At 40.4% G+C, this 20030-nt stretch overlaps 1 protein-coding gene across 5 annotated transcripts in view; it reads right to left on the reverse strand.

The window, feature by feature from the left end:
• SF3B1 (splicing factor 3b subunit 1) overlaps positions 1 to 20030 on the reverse strand; it is a 60331-nt gene that overhangs the window by 38266 nt on the left and 2035 nt on the right. The gene's annotated exons all lie outside the window — the stretch shown is intronic.

The following is a 20030-nucleotide window of genomic DNA, read 5'->3' on the forward strand; positions in this document are numbered from 1 at the left end:
AAGGCAGGTAAGGGTCAAGTTATAGACATCACAAAACAACTTACCTTGTTGTGTGACAGACTCAGAATACAAATACTTAGTAGAAACTTACCTAATAAAAAAGTGAGGTAGTTCTTTTTTTTTTTGGCTGTATGAGATCTAGTTCCCTGACCAGGGATTGAACCTGGGCCCCTTGCATTGGGGGCACAGAATTTTAGCCACTGGACCACTGGGGAGGTCCCCCAAAGTGACATTTTAATAGCATCAATGAAAAAATCAATTTGATGGGTTAAAGTTTTCAGTTTAATTTAGGTTAAACAATAGCTGGAGGAGGAAGGGAATGAGATAAGAGAAGAACATGTAGATTATTAAGTCAATTGTTGATAAATTCTAGTTCTTGGATTGGCAGAGGGTCCATAGATATTCCTTAAATGGCTTATAACCTACACATAGATTACATACATTCTTATATATATATAAAATAGCATATTTTAAAGTAAAAGAAAAAAGAATAAATGAGAAATAATGAATTAAAGAAAGGTGTTATTATGTCCATCAAAAACCAATAAACAAAAAGAATTCACCCCTGTTGACAAAAATAATAGCAAGGATGTTGCATTTCTTGATTCATAATTTTTTAAAAGATGTATAAACAAGACAATCACTGTCATGTAAAAAATATATGAAAAGGAAATTCACCAAAATGTTAAGAGCGAATGTTTGTGAATGATAGAATTGAGTGGTTTTTTCTTTATATTAATAATTCTTAGTATTTTCCAGATACTCTGCTATGAGCATGTATTATTTTTATAAACAGGAAAAAAATGAAAAGCATTTGTAAAGTAGGCATCACGTGTCCTCTTTCCCAAGATATAAGTTGTGCCTGCTGGCCACTTTGTATTATGTGCATATTTCTCTAGGTTCCTAGGTATTAAAAGTTACTTTTGTAGGGCAAGGGCATGTTTTGGAAAGTGAGATATGAGAGACTTGGTCAAAGATCATTGGAGACTCCCTTCTCCTAATCTTCTAAAAATGAATTGTCTTTTATAAAACAATAACTTGAATTTTTAGACAGTAAGAAATAGTTTTGTTTTTTTTTTTAAATAACTTGTTGTTTAGTTGCTAAGTCATGTTCAACTTTTTAGCAACCCCAAGGACTATAACTTGCCAGGCTCCTCTGGCCATGGGATAGCCTAGGCAAGAATACTGGAGTGGGTTGATATTCCCTTGTCCAGGGTATCTTCCAGACCCAGGGATGGAATCTGCATCTTCTGCATTGGCAGGTGGATTCTTTACCACTTAGCCACCAGCTAAGCCACCCTTTACTTTCCATTTCCAATATTAATAAATATTAATCACATATTAGTTAAAATGGATTTCCTACACATTTTTAATTTCAAAAGTCAGAAGTTGTGGTGGGGGAGGAGGGCAGTGGGCTTCCCTGGTGGCTCAGTCCTATAGAATCTTGCCAATGCAGGAGACACGGGTTCAATCCCTGATCTGGGAAGATCCGACATGCCACAAAGTAACTAAGCCCCTGCACCACAACTACTGAGCCTGTGCTCCAGAGCCCCAGAGCTGCAACTACTGCAGCCCGAGTGCCCTAGAGCCCATGCACAAGAGAAACCACTGCAATGAGAAGCCCACGCACCACAACAAAGAGTAGCCCCCACTCGCCACAACTAGAGAAAAACACATGCAGCAAAGACTCGGAACAGCCAAAAATAATAAATAAAATTATTTTTTTTAATCAGAAGGGCTTTTCTGCCCCTCCCTGCCTATTTATAACACAAATCATTGAGAGTGATGACATCCAATTCAAAGGAAAATCTATTCCTTATCAATCTTAAAAATATATATATATTGCAAAGTAGCAATTATACATGATTTTTCTAGACAAAAGTGAAAGTTGCTCAGTCGTGTCCGACTCTTTGTGACCCCATGGATTATACAGTCCATGGAATTCTTTAGGTCAGAATACTGGAGTGGGTAGTCTTTCCCTTCTCTAAGGGATCTTCCCAACCCTAGGGATCAAACCAAGGTCTCCCACATTGCAGGCAGATTCTTTACCAGCTGAGCCACCAGGGAAGCCCAAGAATACTGAAGTGGGTAGCCTATCCCTTTTCCAGTGGATCTTGCTGACCCAGGAATCAAACCGGGGTCTCCTGTATTGCAGGCAGATTCTTTACCAACTGAGCTATCAGGGAAGCCCTTTTAGACAAAGAATAAGATATAATTTTTCAGAATGTTAAATGCTAGCTGTAACTGCACAAATTACCATAGGAGATAAAGCTATAAAGGCCTTGAAGCTCCATGCTGCTTGAAAAGCAGTGACAATTTATCAAGCCCATCTTTTCAGAGGTAAAGGGACTGTCACAGGACAAAGTGACGACAATCCTGATGTGTAATGTTGAGCTTTCCAGAAATATCCTAAATCAAAGGTACATCAGACTCTATGTACCCCAGGCAAAAAATCTACTTTTATCTGTCTTTCAGTTATGCCTAAACTTCCAAAACTAGAGAGCTTTATTCCTGAAAATTTGGGCATTACTCAGTTAAATAACAGATAACCCCAAGATGATGTTCTGAATATGTTGGTCAATGTGTCTGTCATGCCTGACTTTCCCTTCTAGCTTCAACTGACCTGACCAAACTCTCTGTTCAGGGGAACAACACTGGGTTGTTCTGGAAGAGACAGGTACCTGGCTACCTAGAACCTGGCCTGGAATACAGCACACTCTGTCTAAAAACAAAGGAAGTTATTGGCTAAGTCAAGATGCCTTCTCTTGGAAATTTTAACTTCCAGTAGTTGCTACTAACAAAATCAGTGGAAATTGTCACTTTGTCTGAAGAATCATCCATTCCAGTTGCTTGAGTCCCCACCACCACCTTGAATCCAGAACCACATCCAGCTCCAAGCTTCCAAAGAATCATTCTGTAGATACTACTTTTCTTGCATTTAGCTTGGGTGACCTCTCTTCCTTTCAGCTATACCAGGTCTAACTAGAACTGAAAAGCATATATTAATATTAGTGTGAATTCATTAACTAGCTTTTTTTTCTAACTAAAAGTCATCATCCAAGAGCGGTCTTTGATTCGTAATGGTAAAATATCTAGATTCAGAGCACACATAAGTAGGTGTCCCAGGTAGCTAAGCGGATTGTGTCTCAGAAGCATCCAGATGCCTAGAATGCTGCGATGGTCTTCTAATGTGTCAACTTGGCTAAGCTACAGTCCCAGTTATTCATATAAATACTAATCTAGGTGTTACTATGAAGGCCTTGTGGATGTGCTCAGGTGATGTAACTGACTTAAGTAGATTATCCTAGATTATCTGGGTGGGTTTTAATTCAATCAGTTGAAAGAGCAGAACTGAGACTTCACTAAGAAAATTCCACCAGTGGACTGCAACTTCAGCCTGTGCCAGAGTTCCAGCCTGCCCTTACTGATGGCCTGCCCGATAGATTCTGGACTTGTTTATTGGTTGATTCCCACATCTGTGTAAACCAATTCCTTCCAATAAATGTCTTAATATGTATCTCCTACTGGTATGTATATCCAGTTGAACCCTAATTAAAATAAACAAAGGTAAATTTCACCATTTATTGAAAAAATATTTGAAAAACTGTCAATAAATATTCAATAAGGACCTATCATATACCAGACATCACTTTAGACACTGGGAATACAATGTTGAATAAGATCCTGTCCTCACAGAGATCAGAATCTTTGAGGGAAAGAGATTAAAAATCTGTATTTGGGGACTTCCCTGGCGATCCAGTGGTTAAGACTCCATGCTTCCATGCCTCTACTGCAGATTCAGTCCTTGCTGGGAGAACTAAGATCCTCCATGACTCACAGCACAGCCCCCCCCCACCCAAAAAACCAAAAAACCCCAAACTGTATGTGTTTGTATAATTTCAGGTACTATCGAATGCTTTGAAAAATAATAAGGCAAAGTAAGGGAAGTGGGCAGGGTGGCAGGACAGGATAGGCAGAAAAAGCAAGATGTCTGGGAGGATGACATCTGAACAGATACCTACAGAAAATAAGGGAATGAGGACATGGGGGAAGAGGTATTCCAGACGTGGCAAATGCCAGCGTGCCAAGGTGAGAGCAAACGTGGGGTTTCCAAAAACAGAAAGGTTGGTGAATGGAGTAACAGGGGAAGAGTGGTATGAGATGTGATACCTGACAGTACATTGTTGAATGGGTAATTAATACTGAATGAAGGAATCTGAACTGTCTTGCTAACTAATACAGAGACCTGCCACATCATTTTGCCACTGGATTCTCAATGACAGATGTACCGTACAAGGGCAAGAAATATTGTCATTAATTATTCAGTTTAGGATGGCTATTTTCACTAGTTGAACTAAGAAACTGGCAGAAGGCAGAGGAAGGTGGGATGTCAGGACCAGAGAAATACGGTTTGTGAAATAGGGTAAGGGATGTTCAGCAGATAGCAGTCATTGGGTCAATGACAGGTAATCCGTTTTAGGCAGGTACCAGAGTCAACCTAGATATGTTGGCAATTTTAATGACAGTTGCTATAGAGTACAAAGCTGGCAGTTTTTTATGTCACCCAAAGAAACCTACGAGGCACAGTGTTCTTTCCTAGTGATGGAAGGTACAAGATGCAATAGCATGTCCTTTACTTTGGAGGGGCTGTCCAGGCATGCCCTAGGCCACTACACCCCTAAAACAGTGGTTCTCAACTGGGAGTGATTATGTCTCCCAGGGTTATTTTGCAACGTCTAGAGATATTTTTGGTTGTCACAGCCTAATCCTCTTTTACTAGAAGGTCCTCTCCACCTGACACTGACCCAGTGTCACTCCACCCAGGAAATCTCACCCGAGGAGTGAGATATAGATGGCATGCTTTGATATTGCTGTGGTCCTAAAATACCAGAAACATCTATAACTACTCAATCCACTATGTATTGTAATTTTTTCTATGTGTCTTTCTCCTGAACTGGACTGGAACACCTAAAGCAAGTTAAAGTGAGCAATTACTGGCATCTAGAGCATAGGGTACTGCTCAGAGTCCTATGTTCCACCGGAAGGCTCCTCACAACAGAATCTTCTGACCCAGCATGTCAACAGTGCCACCACTGGGAAATCCTGCACTATAACTAACAAAGCAGACCTTAATTTTCATTGGGTTTGTCTCCTACCCTCTGGAATATATGTTTTTCAAAAGCCTCTAATATACCTACCATTTTGTGGTCATTTAGTCTGATTGACAAAATTAACACAATGCCCATCCATATGATGAATTGATATGACTTTCTGCTGTCTGGGTCCTTTAAGACTATATGTATTATGATAGTTATTATGAGAGACCATATTATGGAAGAAGTTAACACAATCCAGGAGTCAAACTTAAAATATATACACTTGTGCAGCTCAAGAAAGTGTTTTAAATCCTTGTTAGGAATGGAAAACAACTCTTTTCCTCAAATCAGTACCTGCTTACCATGTACTTGAGGTCATGTTAATCTCCTGTAGCTACATCTGGCACAGCCAACTGCAACTGGGGCTATTCCTTGGTTTAATGTGTGATAATTCACTGTCATCCTCCAGGGTCTGTGCAGCCTTTTGAAGGGCCAGACTCTGGTTTAGACATGATGGGGACCACCACCTTTGCATTCTTCAGGTCTTTAAGGCACTAATCTCTGCCATACTTCCTAGGCTATGAAAATGTTTCTTATCTGCTACCTTGGCAGAGTGTTCATTAGCCTTCCCCACTATGTTCTTATGCCACAGGCCAAGAAACCAATATGAGGGTTTAGCCAACTTTAACTATATTCATTCCAATTAAACATTTGGGAACCTGGGAAATGATACTTGGCACCATTAGCCAGACCTGGGCCCAGACTCCACTTCTGACCCTAGACTTCCACTCTAACAGGGACCATTATGAAAATTTGGGTATCAATGTCAACTTGTAGTGTCCATAGGACTCAAAACATTTGGTTATTCCTCTTTCCCCAATGTACGCTTACCAGAGCAAATGATAGGGGTCTTTGAAGAAGTACTAGGGGATTCTTTAGCACATATTTACCATGATGTCACATGGTCCTACTTCCTGGGGATCTGTTTCAATCAAATAGTCTGAAATTAGAGTTCTACATCTGAAATCTAGCTCATGTACAGAAACTATTAAAGGATCAATTAAAAAAAAATTTATTGGAATAGCTGCCTTCAGCCTCCTGAAGAAATCCACCCTTGATTTCTCTTGGTTGTATAGAGTAAGCAACATCCTTGTAGGCTGCCCATCAATCTTGCCTCTAAGGACAGCCTGTTGGATTAACTGTCTCTGTATCTTTTCACAGGTCAGGAGCCCCCATGCAGCCATTTCAACCTTGTGCTAACTATAATTGTACCCACCTTGCCTCTGAGGGTTAAACATCACCACTTGCCCTCTATTTTGGGATCCTATCATAGCTATTGCTCACATGGAAGTCAGCTATGTAACTTTTTCTGCTACCATCACCTAAGGCCTGTAAGAGACAGTCACCATGAGTAACAGGGCTGTGTTGAACCATACTGGAGTCTGAGGCAAAAGGAAAAATCACTAATATTGATCCTGTCTTTATTTAAAATTTTGACATCTTGTTCATCTTGGAATTTTTTGCACTAGTATTTAAATATAATTAAAATATTATCTTGGTTACTGAGCTTTTTGGCACCCCCTTACATTTTGAACCTGAGTCAAGTACCTCACTCACTTCACCTCATTCCTTTCCAGTGATGCTGGTGCCCCTTTCACATTCCTTATTGCTTTAGTGAAGAATGTCCTCTGAGCCTTCCTGTGGAGCATAGTCCTCTTCTGGAGCACAGTTTTCTGGGCTTAGTGTAGAATACCTACTCCAGCATACTCACTTCTCTGAGCCTTCCGATCCCTCCTTCCACCATGTTTCACACTAGTTCTGCCATTTCTACAGCACTTCATGTGAGCCATCCTAGTAGAATGTTAGCACTGCCTCCGCAGATCCTAGTCGGGGTATTCCATATTATGGGATAGTACTCCCATGTCAATCAGTTCAGTTCAGTCACTCAATCATGTCCAACTCTGTGACCCCATGGACTGCAGCACACCAGGCTTCCCTGTCTGTCACCATTTCCCAGAGCTTGCTCAAACTCATGTCCATCAAGTTGGTGATGCCATCCAACCATCTCATCCTCTGTCGTCCCCTTCTCCTCCCACCTTCAGTCTTTACCAGCATCAGGGTCTTTTCCAATGAGTTAGTTCTTCGCATCAGATGGCCAAAGTATTGGAGTTTCAGCTTCAGCATCAGCCCTTCCAATGAATATTCAGGACTGATTTCCTTTAGGATGGACTGGTTGGATCTCCTTGCAGTCCAAGGGACTCTCAAGAGTCTTCTCCAACACCACAGTTTAAAAGCATCAATTCTTTGGCACTCAGCTTTCTTTATAGTCCAACTCTCACATCCATATATGACTACTGGAAAAACCATAGCTTTGACTAGACGGACCTTTGTTGCAAAGTAATATCTCTGCTTTTTAATATGCTGTCTAGGTTGGTCATAGCTTTTCTTCCAAGGAGTGAGTGTCTTTTAATTTCATGGCTGCAGTCACGATCTGCAGTAAATCCTCCCTATCCATTACGTTCTGCTACCCAGCCCTACCCCTTGATCTAAGACCCCTCAGAATTTAGTTCTTTATGTCATCTTCCACCTCCTGGTGGTATATACTGGCTAGGTCCTTTGATTCTTTGAGGTGTCCCTTTCCTCCCATAGCAGGCTCAGCATTTCCTTGGTCAGGTGATATATGACTTAACCCAGTTATTGGTGTGTTGTCTAGGAAGGAAAGTTCCTGAGGGTAGCACCTGACTTATAATAAGTCAACAGTTTTTGTATCTTCCTCAAGCAACGAGGGAGCACTAGCTTTTTCACAGGATTAGACCACTTCCATAGGCCCAGATGATTCAGGGGAATCTAGGATTTCAAGTCTCCTGAGTGCACTGACCCAGATGTCCTGGTTCAGTTTCTTAGGACTGAAATCCTTTCCAATTAGGGTCCTCACCTTGTATAAAATACATGTTGAGACTGAGTGTTTTGTCCACTTTTAGAGCTCTGCTGTTATTTAGTCCTGGACCTGACATCAGCCTTTTTGGCTCTCTGGCTGGAGACAGAGACAATGACACTCTCTTTATATACTACCAAAAAATGATACCCTCCAGCCTTAACACTTAACCTTTTCTTAGTGACTAACCTCAGACTTTCAGTGTCTGTCTCCCAATATCTCAACAGGAGCTATTAGTCACCAGTGAGAGGGTCCTCATTACCAGCCAGACTGCAGGTGATCCAGATCTGCAAAATCCCATTTTAGAGTCTGCTTTCTTGGATCACAGGTTGGGCTCCCTATGAAGCAGGCGCTGAGATGGAAATTGGAAGAAGGAATCAGAACTGGGCAGGAGGAGCTGAACTACGACCCAGTTGCAAACAAAGACCTCAATTATATGGGGAACTCTGGAGATGGGATGGCCTTTTAGAGTTGTTCTAAATTGGGGCAAGAAGTTGGGCCTTTATACTCCCAAATCAACATGACTTTCGATGCGAGTTTCCCCAAGCAAAGGGCATGACCTTGGAAGATGCAGCTCTCTTTTAACTACAAACAATACCCATAGAGCTGTCACCAAAAGAACTCCCCACAGCTCTAGTTATGAAGGGAGAGAGAAAGGAATCTGGGCAGCCTATATCATCCACTACAAGCAAACATGTCTTCCATGAAATAACAATAACGCAGCCAGATAGAGGATGACATTATCCTCTAAGAATATGAGCCTCAAAGAAGCTTGGGCTTTCACAAAAATGTGAATAAATAATGATCTGAAAGCAGTAGTGAGGAGTGAGGGAGACAACAGTCCTAGATCGGGATTGGTCACCAGAAAGATCAAGTCGTAATTAGAAGCTTAAAATTTTCTGCCATCCAACTTCTTACTTCTCCAAAGAGGGCAGAGGGGCTGGAAATGGAGTTAATTGATCATGCCTATTTGACTAAACCTCCATAAAATTTCCATAGTATGAGATTCAGAGAGGTTCCAGGTTGGCAAACACATCCAGACTAGGAAGGTAGCACACACCAGTTCTGTGAGGACAGAATCTCTTGTGCTTGAGACCCTCTGGGACCTCACTCTATGTGTCTTTTCATCTGTATCCTTTATCATAGCCTTTAATAAACTGGTTACTGCATTTCCCTGAGTTGTATGAACCTCTCAAAAAAATTAATGGATTCTGAGTAGAGAGTTATGGGAACCCCTGATTTGTAGCCAAATGGGACAGATGTTGTGGGTTAACCTGGGAACCTACTGCTTGTAAATGGCATCCAAAGTAGGGTAGGTGCAGTCTTGAAGGACTGAGCCCTTACCTGTGGGATCCAACACTATCTCCAGGTAGATAGTATGAGAACTGAGCTAAACTGTAAGACATGCAGCTGGTGTGACAGAGAATTACTTGGTGTGGGAAAAACCTCCACATGTTTGGTGACAAGAAGTGAATTGTTTTGTGTGAGTAGCAAAGGAAACACACAGGAGAAATACATAGGGGGGAAACTGAGTTTTTCTAATTCACTATCTGTTGACTTTCCCTCTGGTGATGCACAAACTTAAGTTTGATGAAGTTTTATTTGTCTTCTTTAGTCTTTTGATGCACAAACTTAACTTTGATGAAGTCCAGTTTACCTTTTTTTTTCTTCTGTTGCTTGAGCATTTGGTGTCATATCCAATAAATCACTACCAAATCTAATATCATGAATAATTTAGTTCTGATTCCAAAAAACAATATATATTATAAATTATTCAAAATAGTGCCCCCAAAAGATATAAAATGAAAAGTAAAAGCCTTACCTCATGTCTCATTCCCCAAAGGTTAAGCATGATTTATGCATTCATTGATTAATGTTATGCATATACAAACACACTCGATATATATATTATTCAATTTTTACACCAAATTCTTAAAGGGAAGACTGTTTAAGAAGGGGAATATTGGCAGAAATTACATACTCTAAAATCACAAATTATTCCAAAAAGGAAAGAGCTCAAACATAAAGATGTTAATATGAAAAATCAGACTTTAAAAAAGTCAAAACATGATAGGAGGCCTCCAAAGAAAATTAAGTTGGGAGCTTCTGGGCCAGTGAATACATGGGACTGGGAAGAGTGGCAAACTCAGAGATGATGCTTCACGCCCCTGCCCACATGCCTTGCCCCATGCACTTTTTCACCTGACTTCATAGTCCTGAGTAATATCCTTTTATATATAAACTGATAATCTAAGGATATACTGAGTAAAGTGAATGTTGGGAATGTGCAAAGTGCCTTGAGGAACAGCAGGAGCGAGATACTATAACAAGACTGCCTTATATCTGAACATATCATAAAGACTATATCAATAAATGGTTTGAAGTATAGTTGACCCTTTCACTGCTGCACGGGCTTTTCTCTAGTTCTGCTGCGTGGACTTACTGCGGTGGCTTCTCTTGTGCAGCTACAAGTTCTAGGGCGTTTTGGGCTTCAGTAGTTGTGGCCTGAGGGCTCAACAGTTGCAGTACAGAGGTTTAGCTGCTCTGAGGCATGTAGGATCTTACCAGATTAGGGATCGAACGCATATCTCATGCATTGGCAGGCAAATTCTTAAACACTGAACCACCAGGGAAGCCCCAAAAGTTGATTTATTATTAAATTCTCAGAGCTGTGCAGCTAGTTGTGTTTCTTTTTGTTTGGGATCTTTATTTTTCCCAACATGGTATTTCTGAACTCATCTATTCTTAAATTGAATACCACATAATTTACTTCTTATAAATAGGTGAAAACAAAAAATGTAATCAAGCATTAAAACATTCTCTGAATGGATACCATGATCCAATTCTTCTATTTTTTCTCTCAAGAATGCAAAATAGACTTCTACATAAGAAAGGTATGTTAATATTTTAAAATTAAAGTTGTAACAGTATCAGGACACTGTCCAAAGAGTAAATCAAGTGCATAATTACATTTTATTAATTAAATCTAGGATTGTCTACTGAATTCCAATTTATTAAATCTATTGTGCCCTCGTAAATAAAACTGCTAAAAGTTAATCAACAAAGATTAACCATGTAGATTAATACATAGTTAACGTATTAACTTTAACTACAAAGATTAACTTGTAGCTATGTAACTTTTAAGCTACGGAGCTTTTTAAAAATACTAATTACCAATTTTAAGTGCTGCCAACTATAGCAACTTTAACAGGTACTTTTGTTTGTTCATGTAATTATTTTATTGTGCTTTGCATTTCCAAGCAGTTTTCCTGTTTTTGGTTGGCATTTTGGAACTTGGATTTCAAGTAAATTTCTAACATTCCCCAAAATGATAAATCTGTCTACTGTGTCTAAACTGTGCAAGCAACATGGCTTATGCCACAACAGCTTTCTTTCCTTTCACTTTGGGAGAGAAATTTAGCACTCCGGTAGAGTGTGCCCCCACGTCCAAGGAGTGGTGGCTGCGCAGGCGCAGGAGGGCTGAGAGGAGCTACTCCACGTTCAAGGTCAGGCGGGGCGGTGGTGAGGATATACCCCTCATCCAAGGTAAGGAGCAGCGGCTGAACATTGCTGGAGCAGCCATGAAGAGACATTCCACGTCCAAGGTAAGAGAAACCCAAGTAAGATGGTAGGTGTTGCGAGAGGGCATCAGAGGGCAGACACACAAACCATACTCACAGAAAACTAGCCAATCCAATCACACAAACCACAGCCTTGTCTAACTCAATGAAATTAAGCCATGTCCTGTGGGGCCACCCAAGACGGGTGGGTCATGGTGGAGAGGTCTGACAGAATGTGGTCCACTGGAGAAGGGAATGGCAAACCACTTCAGTATTCTTGCCTTCAAAACCCCATGAACAGTATGAAAAGGCAAAATGACAGGATACTGAAAGAGGAACTCCCCAGGTCGGTAGGTGCCCAATATGCTACTGGACATCAGTGGAGAAATAACTCCAGAAAGAATGAAGGGATGGAGTCAAAGCAAAAACAATACCCAGTTATGGATGTGACTGGTGACAGAAGCAAGGTCTGATGCTGTAAAGAGCAATATTGCACAGGAACCTGGAATGTTAGGTCCATGAATCAAGGCAAATTGGAAGTGGTCAAACAGGAGATGGCAAGAGTGAATGTCGACATTCTAGGAATCAGCGAACTGAAATGGACTGGAATGGGTGAATTTAACTCAGATGACCATTATATCTACTACTGTGAGAAGGAATCCCTTAGAAGAAATGGAGTAGCCATCATGGTCAACAAAAGAGTCCGAAATGCAGTACTTGGATGCAATCTCAAAAACGACAGAATGATCTCTGTTCGTTTCCAAGGCAAACCATTCAATATCACAGTAATCCAAGTCTATGCCCCAACCAGTAATGCTGAAGAAGCTGAAGTTGAACAGTTCTATGAAGAGCTACAAGACCTTTTAGAACTAACACCCAAAAAAGATGTCCTTTTCATTATAGGGGAATGGAATGCAAAAGTAGGAAGTCACGAAACACCTGACGTAACAGGCAAATTTGGCCTTGGAATACAGAATGAAGCAGGGCAAAGGCTAATAGAATTTTGCCAAGAAAATGCACTGGTCACAGCAAACACCCTCTTCCAACAACACAAGAGAAGACTCTACACATGGACATCATCAGATGGTCAACACCGAAATCAGATTGATTATATTCTTTGCAGCCAAAGATGGAGAAGCTCTATACAGTCAGCAAAAACAAGACCAGGAGCTGACTGTGGCTCAGATCATGAACTCCTTATTGACAAATTCAGACTTAAATTGAAGAAAGTCGGGAAAACCACTAGACCATTCAGGTATGACCTAAATCAAATCCCTTATGATTATACAGTGGAAGTGAGAAATAGATTTAAGGGACTAGATCTGATAGAGTGCCTGATGAACTATGGATGGAGGTTCATGACATTGTACAGGAGACAGGGATTAAGACCATCCCCATGGAAAAGAAATGCAAAAAAGCAAAATAGCTGTCTGAGGAGGCCTTAAAAATAGCTGTGAAAAGAAGAGAAGCGAAAGGCAAAGGAGAAAAGGAAAGATATAAGCATCTGAATGCAGAGTTCTAAAGAATAGCACCCACTCCAGTACTCTTGCTTGGAAAATCCCATGGACGGAGGAGCCTGTTAGGCTGCAATCCACGGGGTCGCTAAGAGTTGGACACAACTGAGCGACTTCACTTTCACTTTTCACTTTCATGCACTGGAGAAGGAAATGGCAGCCCACTCCAGTGTTCTTGCCTGGAGAATCCCAGGGATGGGGGAGCCTGGTGGGCTGCCGTCTATGGGGTCGCACAGAGTCAGAAACGACTGAAGTGACTTAGCATAGCAAAGAATAGCAAGGAGAGATAAGAAAGCCTTCCTCAGCAATAAATGCAAAGAAATAGAGGAAAACAACAGAATGGGAAAGACTAGAGATCTCTTCAAGAAAATTAGAGATACCAAGGGAACATTTCATACAAAGATGGGCTCGATAAAGGACAGAAATGGTATGGACATAACAGAAACAGAAGATATTAAGAAGAGGTGGCAAGAATACACAGAAGAACTGTACAAAAAAGATCTTCACGACCAAGATAATCATGATGGTGTGATCACTCATCTAGAGCCTGACATCCTGGAATGTGAAGTCAAGTGGGCCTTAGAAAGCATCACTATGAACAAAGCTAGTGGAGGTGATGGAATTCCAGTTGAGCTATTTCAAATCCTGGAAGATAATGCTGTGAAAGTGCTGCACTCAATATGCCAGCAAATTTGGAAAACCCAGCAGTGGCCACAGGACTGGAAAAGATCAGTTTTCATTCCAACCCCAAAGAAAGGCAATACCAAAGAATGCTCAAACTACCGCACAATTGCACTCATCTCACACGCTAGTAAAGTAATGCTCAAAATTCTCCAAGCCAAGCTTCAGCAATACATGAACCGTGAACTTCCAGATGTTCAAGCTGGTTTTAGAAAAGGCAGAGGAACAAGAGATCAAATTGCCAACATCCGCTGGATCATGGGAAAAAACAAAAGAGTTCCAGAAAAACATCTATTTCTGCTTTATTGACTATGCCAAAGCCTTTGACTGTGTGGATCAGAATAAACTGTGGAAAATTCTGAAAGAGATGGGAATACCAGACCACCTGACCTGTTTCTTGAGAAACCTATATGCAGGTCAGGAAGCAACAGTTAGAACTGGACATGGAACAACAGACTGGTTCCAAATAGGAAAAGGAGTACGTCAAGGCTGTATATTGTCACCCTGCTTATTTAACTTATATGCAGAGTACATCATGAGAAATGCTGGGCTGGAAGAAGCACAAGCTGGAATCAAGATTGCTGGGAGAAATATCAATAACCTCAGATATGCAGATGACACCACCATTATGGCAGAAAGTGAAGAAGAACTAAAGAACCTCTTGTTGAAAGTGAAAGAGGAGAGTGAAAAAGTTGGCTTAAAGCTCAACATGCAGAAAACGAAGATCATGGCATATGGTCCCATCACTTCATGGGAAATAGATGGGGAAACAGTGTCAGACTTTATTTTTTGGGGCTCCAAAATCACTGCAGATTCTGATTGCAGCCATGAAATTAAGACGCTTGCTCCTTGGAAGGAAAGTTATGACCAACCTAGATAGCATATTCAAAAGCAGAGACATCACTTTGCCAACAAAGGTCTGTCTAGTCAAGGCTATGGTTTTTCCAGTGGTCATATATGGATGTGAAAGTTGGACTGTGAAGAAAGCTGAGCGCTGAAGAATTGATGCTTTTTAACTGTGGTGTTGAAGATGACTCTTGAGAGTCCCTTGGACTGCAAGGAGGTCCAACCAGTCCATTCTAAAGGAGATCAGTCCTGGGTGTTCTTTGGAAGGAATGATGCTAAAGCTGAAACTCCAGTACTTTGGCCACCTCATACGAAGAGCTGACTCACTGTAAAAGACTCTGATGCTGGGAGGAATTGGGGACAGGAGGAGAAGGGGACGACAGAGGATGAGATGGCTGGATGGCATCACCGTCTCGAAGGACATGAGTTTGGGTGAACTCTGGGAGTTGGTGATGGACAGGAAGGCCTGGCGTGCTGCAATTCAGGGGGTTGTAAAGAGTCGGACACGATGGAGAGACTGAACTGAACTGAACTGAACAGAAGTGACCATGTGGTCAGCCCCCAATAAAAGTCCTGACACTGCACTGAATCTCTGATTCTCAGCTTCTCTCAGTTCAGTTCAGTCACTCAGTCATGTCTGACTCTTTGCAACCCCTTAGACTGCAGCATGCCAGGCCTCCCTGTCCATCACCAACTCCTGGAACTTACCCAAACTTATGTCCATTGAGTCGGTGATGCCATCCAACCATCTCATCCTCTGTCATCCCCTTCTCTTCCTGCCTTCAATCTTTCCCAGTATCAGGGTCTTTTCAAATGAGTCAGTTCTTTGCATCGGGTGGCCAAAGTACTGGAGTTTCAGCTTCTGCATCAGTCCTTCCAATGAATACTCAGGACTGATTTCCTTTAGGATGGACTGGTTGGATCTCCTTGCAGTCCAAGGAACTCTCAAGAGTCTTCTCTAACATCACAGTTCAAAAGCATCAAGTAGTTGGCAACATTTCACACATGTTGTCAGAAATTGTTATCACCTTAGTTCTCCAATCTCTGTTTAACAACGTCTTTATATTAAATTTCCTGTTAAAAATAACTAGTATAATTTAACTGATTGGTTCCTAACACAACCATATCAGTAAGGACAAACTGTCCAGTTAATCCCCTTTGACAGTCGATTTTTATTGGAAACTAACACCTATAATTACACCAATCTCTCATTCAGTAATTCAGTTCTGATTTAGTCAAGGAAGATGTTCTTTCAACCAAAATTTTCTCAAAGATAATCCCTGTAAGAGATCATTGAGAGTGCTGGGAAGATTATGCTACTGATCAAAAAGGTCCCAGTAATGAGATTACGTTAACTTTGAAACCTTGTTTTATTTATTTCAGGGAAGAAATATTTACAAGTGATGTTTAAAAATTTTAAAGTCTTAATCTGTGGTTAAAATTCATCCTGTATTTGTTTTGACCAAAGTGTTGCTTAAAAATAGTATTAATACAAAGTCATAGCCATGCCTATTTATCTGAAGCCTTTATGGTTCTGTTCAATCTATATTAAGGGTTCTGAAGTAAGCAAAAGGTCAAAGCATATTTCTACATAGAAGTGAATCAGGAAAATGTCACTTGTAAAGATGGATAAAGAAGATGTGGTACATATATACAATGGAATATTAGTGAGCTATTAAAAAGAATAAAATAATGCTATTTGTAGCAATATGGATGGACCTAGAGACTGTCATACTGAGTGAAGTTAGAGAAGAAATACCATTGTATGGCATCCCTTATATGTGTAATCTAAAAAGAAATGATACAAATGAAGTTACTTACAAAACAGAAACAGACAAAGACTTTGAGAATGAGCTTATGGTTATGGGGAAGAGGGGAAGGAGGGGAGAAAGGATAGTTAGGGAGTTTGGGGTGGGCTTGTACACTGTGCTATATTTAAAATGGATAATCAACAAGGATTTACTGTATAGCACATGGAATTCTGCTCAACATTATGTGGCAGCCTGGATGGGAGGGAAGGTTAGGGGAGAATGGATACATGTATATGTATGGCTAAGTCCCTTAATTGTTCACCTGAAAGTATCACAAAACTGTCTGTTAACCAGCTATACCCCAATACAAAACAAAAAGTTAAAAAATTAAAAAAAGTTAAAAACATACACATGTATATGTGAGTGTGTGTGTGTGTACAGATACAGAAATATTCAAAGATTTCAAACATCCAGAAAAACTAGATACAATACTATTACAAATTCCTAATTACACTTATCCAGTCCAATAATTATCAACAAATGATCAATTTTGTTTTATATACTCTATTCCTCTACCCTCACTGGATCATTTCAAAGTAAAGCACAAACATATTTTACCTCTAATCTTCAGTATGAATCTTTACTAAAGTAGGTATTTCAGTGAATTTCCCAGTCTTGTATGTTTCTTTAATATTTGGTTTGTTCAAAACAAAATGTAAATAATGCCTCTTAAACCTTATAAGTCTACAACAACCCCCCTACCCCCAATCTTCCTAATTTGACATTTATTTGAAGAAATTGGGTCATTCGTCCTACAGAATTTCCCATATTCCGTATTTGGCAGATTGTAGGGTATCATTTAACATGTTCTTCTATCCCCCATTTGAACTGGCATATCCACAAGCTTGACCAGATTAATCTTCAATTATTTTGGCGATAACATGTAATAGGTGGTGGTGTATCAGATATATTTTTGGCAGCGTAGTTGGTTTGAATTCTGAATTACTGCTTCCCACAGATCTCTGCTGAGTTTTAATATACTACAGATCTTTTCCTATCGTCAAAACAAATTTTTTTTTGCCTACAATATATGGAAGCACCATCATCTACTAAAACTGAACCAGAGTTTCTTATCACCTTTAAGCTTCTGACATATAACTCTATCCTTTGCTAAGAAGTCAGCTGAGTACCATACACTGTCATCTGTCACAAAGATTCCTTTATTTGCCTTAAACAAAATCTTGGGAGAAGTGCAGAGGAGAATGATTCAATTGAATGAGCCAATTCAGTAGATATTTTCTTATGTCTGAGAAGAGTTCTGTGAGAAAATGTTTGGTGAATTTAACAAAAGAAACCCTTCTATTAGATTCATGAGTAAATCATGTATTATGTTGAAAAATACATTTAATAGGCCATTTAGGAAGATCCCCTGGAGAAGGAAATGGCAACTCACTCCAGTATCCTTCCCTGAAGAATCCCATGGACAGAGGAGCCTGGTAGGCTACAGTCCACAGGGTCGCCAAGAGTCAGACACTACTGAACGACTTCACTTTCACTTTAGTTTTAACAATGGGCTTTCGAGGTAGCTCTAGTGGTAAAGAACCCACCTGCCAATGTAGGAAATGTAAGAGATGTGGGTTTGATCCCTGGGTCAGGAAGATCCCCTGGAGGAGGGCACAGCAACCTAGTATATCTAGTATATTCTTGCCTGAAGAATCCCATACAGGAAACTGGTGGGCTATGGCCCACAGGGTCACAGAACTGGACATGACTGAAACGACTTAGCACGCGCGCACACAGACTAGTCAACAATTTTGTAGGATGCAGCAACAGAACCACCTCAATCAACAATTACATCCTGTGTTGAACTGAAAACTGCTTGACATACTCTGTAGCTCGGGATCTGAACTCACACCACAAAGCATCTAGTAAGGGGTAACTGCAAGGAAGGACCTACAAAACTTTCTAGAACTAACACCAAAAAAACATGTCCTTTTCATCAGAGGAGACTGGAATGCAAAAGTAGACAGTCAAAAGATACTTGGAGTAATGGGCAAGTTTGACTTTGGAGTACAAAATGAAGCAGGGCAAAGGCTAACAGAGTTTTGCAAGAGAATGCACTGGTCATAGCAAACACCCTCTTCCAACAACACAAGAGACGACTCTACACATGGACATCACAGATGGTCAATACTAAAATCAGATTGATTATATTCTTTACTGTTGAAGATGGGGACACTCTATACAGCCAGGAAAAAAAAGACTGGGAGCTGACTGTGGTTCAGATCATGAACTCCTAATCACCAAAGTCAGACTTTAATTGAACAAAGTGGGGAAAACCACTAGGCCATTCAGATATGACCTACATCAAATCCCTTACAATTATACAGTGGAAGTGACAAAAAGATTCAAGGGATTAGATCTGATAGAGTGCCTGAAGAATTATGGACGGAGATTCGTGACATTGTACAGGAGGCAGGGATCAAGACCATCCCCAAGAAGAAGAAAGGCAAAATGGTTGTCTGAGGAGGCCTTAATGAATAGCTGAGAAAAGAAGAGAAGTGAAAGGCAAAGGAGAAAAAGAAAGATACACCCATTTGAATGCAGAGTTCCAAAGAATAGCAAGGGGAGATAAGAAAGTCTTCCTACTAAAGTGATCAATGCAAAGAAATAGAGGAAAACAACAGAATGCAAAAAACAAGATCTCTTCAAGAAAATTAGAGATACTAAGGGAATATTTCATGCAAAGATGGGTACTATAAAGGACACAAATGTTATAGACCTAATAGAAGCAGAAGATATTAAGAGGGGGCAAGAATACACAGAAGAATTATACAAAAAAGATATTAATGACTCAGATAACCACAATGGTGTGATCACTCACTTAGAGCCAGACATCCTGGAGTTTACAGTCAAGTGGGCCTTAGGAAACACCACTATGAACAAAAATAGCAGAGGTGATGGAATTCCAGCTGAGCTATTTCAAATCATCTTTTAAGATGATCCAATTAAAGTGCTGCACTCAATATGCCAGCAAATTTGGAAAACTCAGCAGTGGCCACAGGACTGGAAAAGGTCAGTTTTCATTTCAATCCCAAAGAAAGGCGATGCCAAACAATGTTCAAACTACCGCACAATTGCACTCATTTCACATACTAGCAAAGTAATGCTCAAAATTCTCCAAGCTAGGCTTCAACAGTATGTGAACTGAGAACTCCCAGATGTTTAAGTTAGACTTAGAAAAGGCAGAGCAACCAGAGATCAAATTGCCAACATCTGGTAGATCATAGAAAAAGCTAGAGAATTCCAGAAAGATATCTATTTCTGCTTCACTGATGATAAAGCCTTTGTGCAGATTACAACAAAGTGTGGAAAATTCTTAAAGAGATGGGAGTACTTGACCACCTTATCTGCCTCTTGAGAAACCTGTATGCAGGTCAAGAAGCAATAGTTAGAACCAGACATGAACAACAGACTGGTTCCAAATTGGGAAAGGTGTATGTCAAGGCTGAATATTGTCACCCTGCTTATTTAACTTACAGGCAGAGTACATCATGCAAAATGCCGGGCTAGATGCAGCACAAGCATCTAGCTGGAATCAAGATTGCTGGGAGAAGTTATCAGTAACGTCAGCAATGCAGATGACA

The sequence above is a fragment of the Bos indicus x Bos taurus genome, chromosome 2 (genome assembly GCF_003369695.1).
Source record: "Bos indicus x Bos taurus breed Angus x Brahman F1 hybrid chromosome 2, Bos_hybrid_MaternalHap_v2.0, whole genome shotgun sequence".
NCBI classification, from domain to species: domain Eukaryota; kingdom Metazoa; phylum Chordata; class Mammalia; order Artiodactyla; family Bovidae; genus Bos; species Bos indicus x Bos taurus.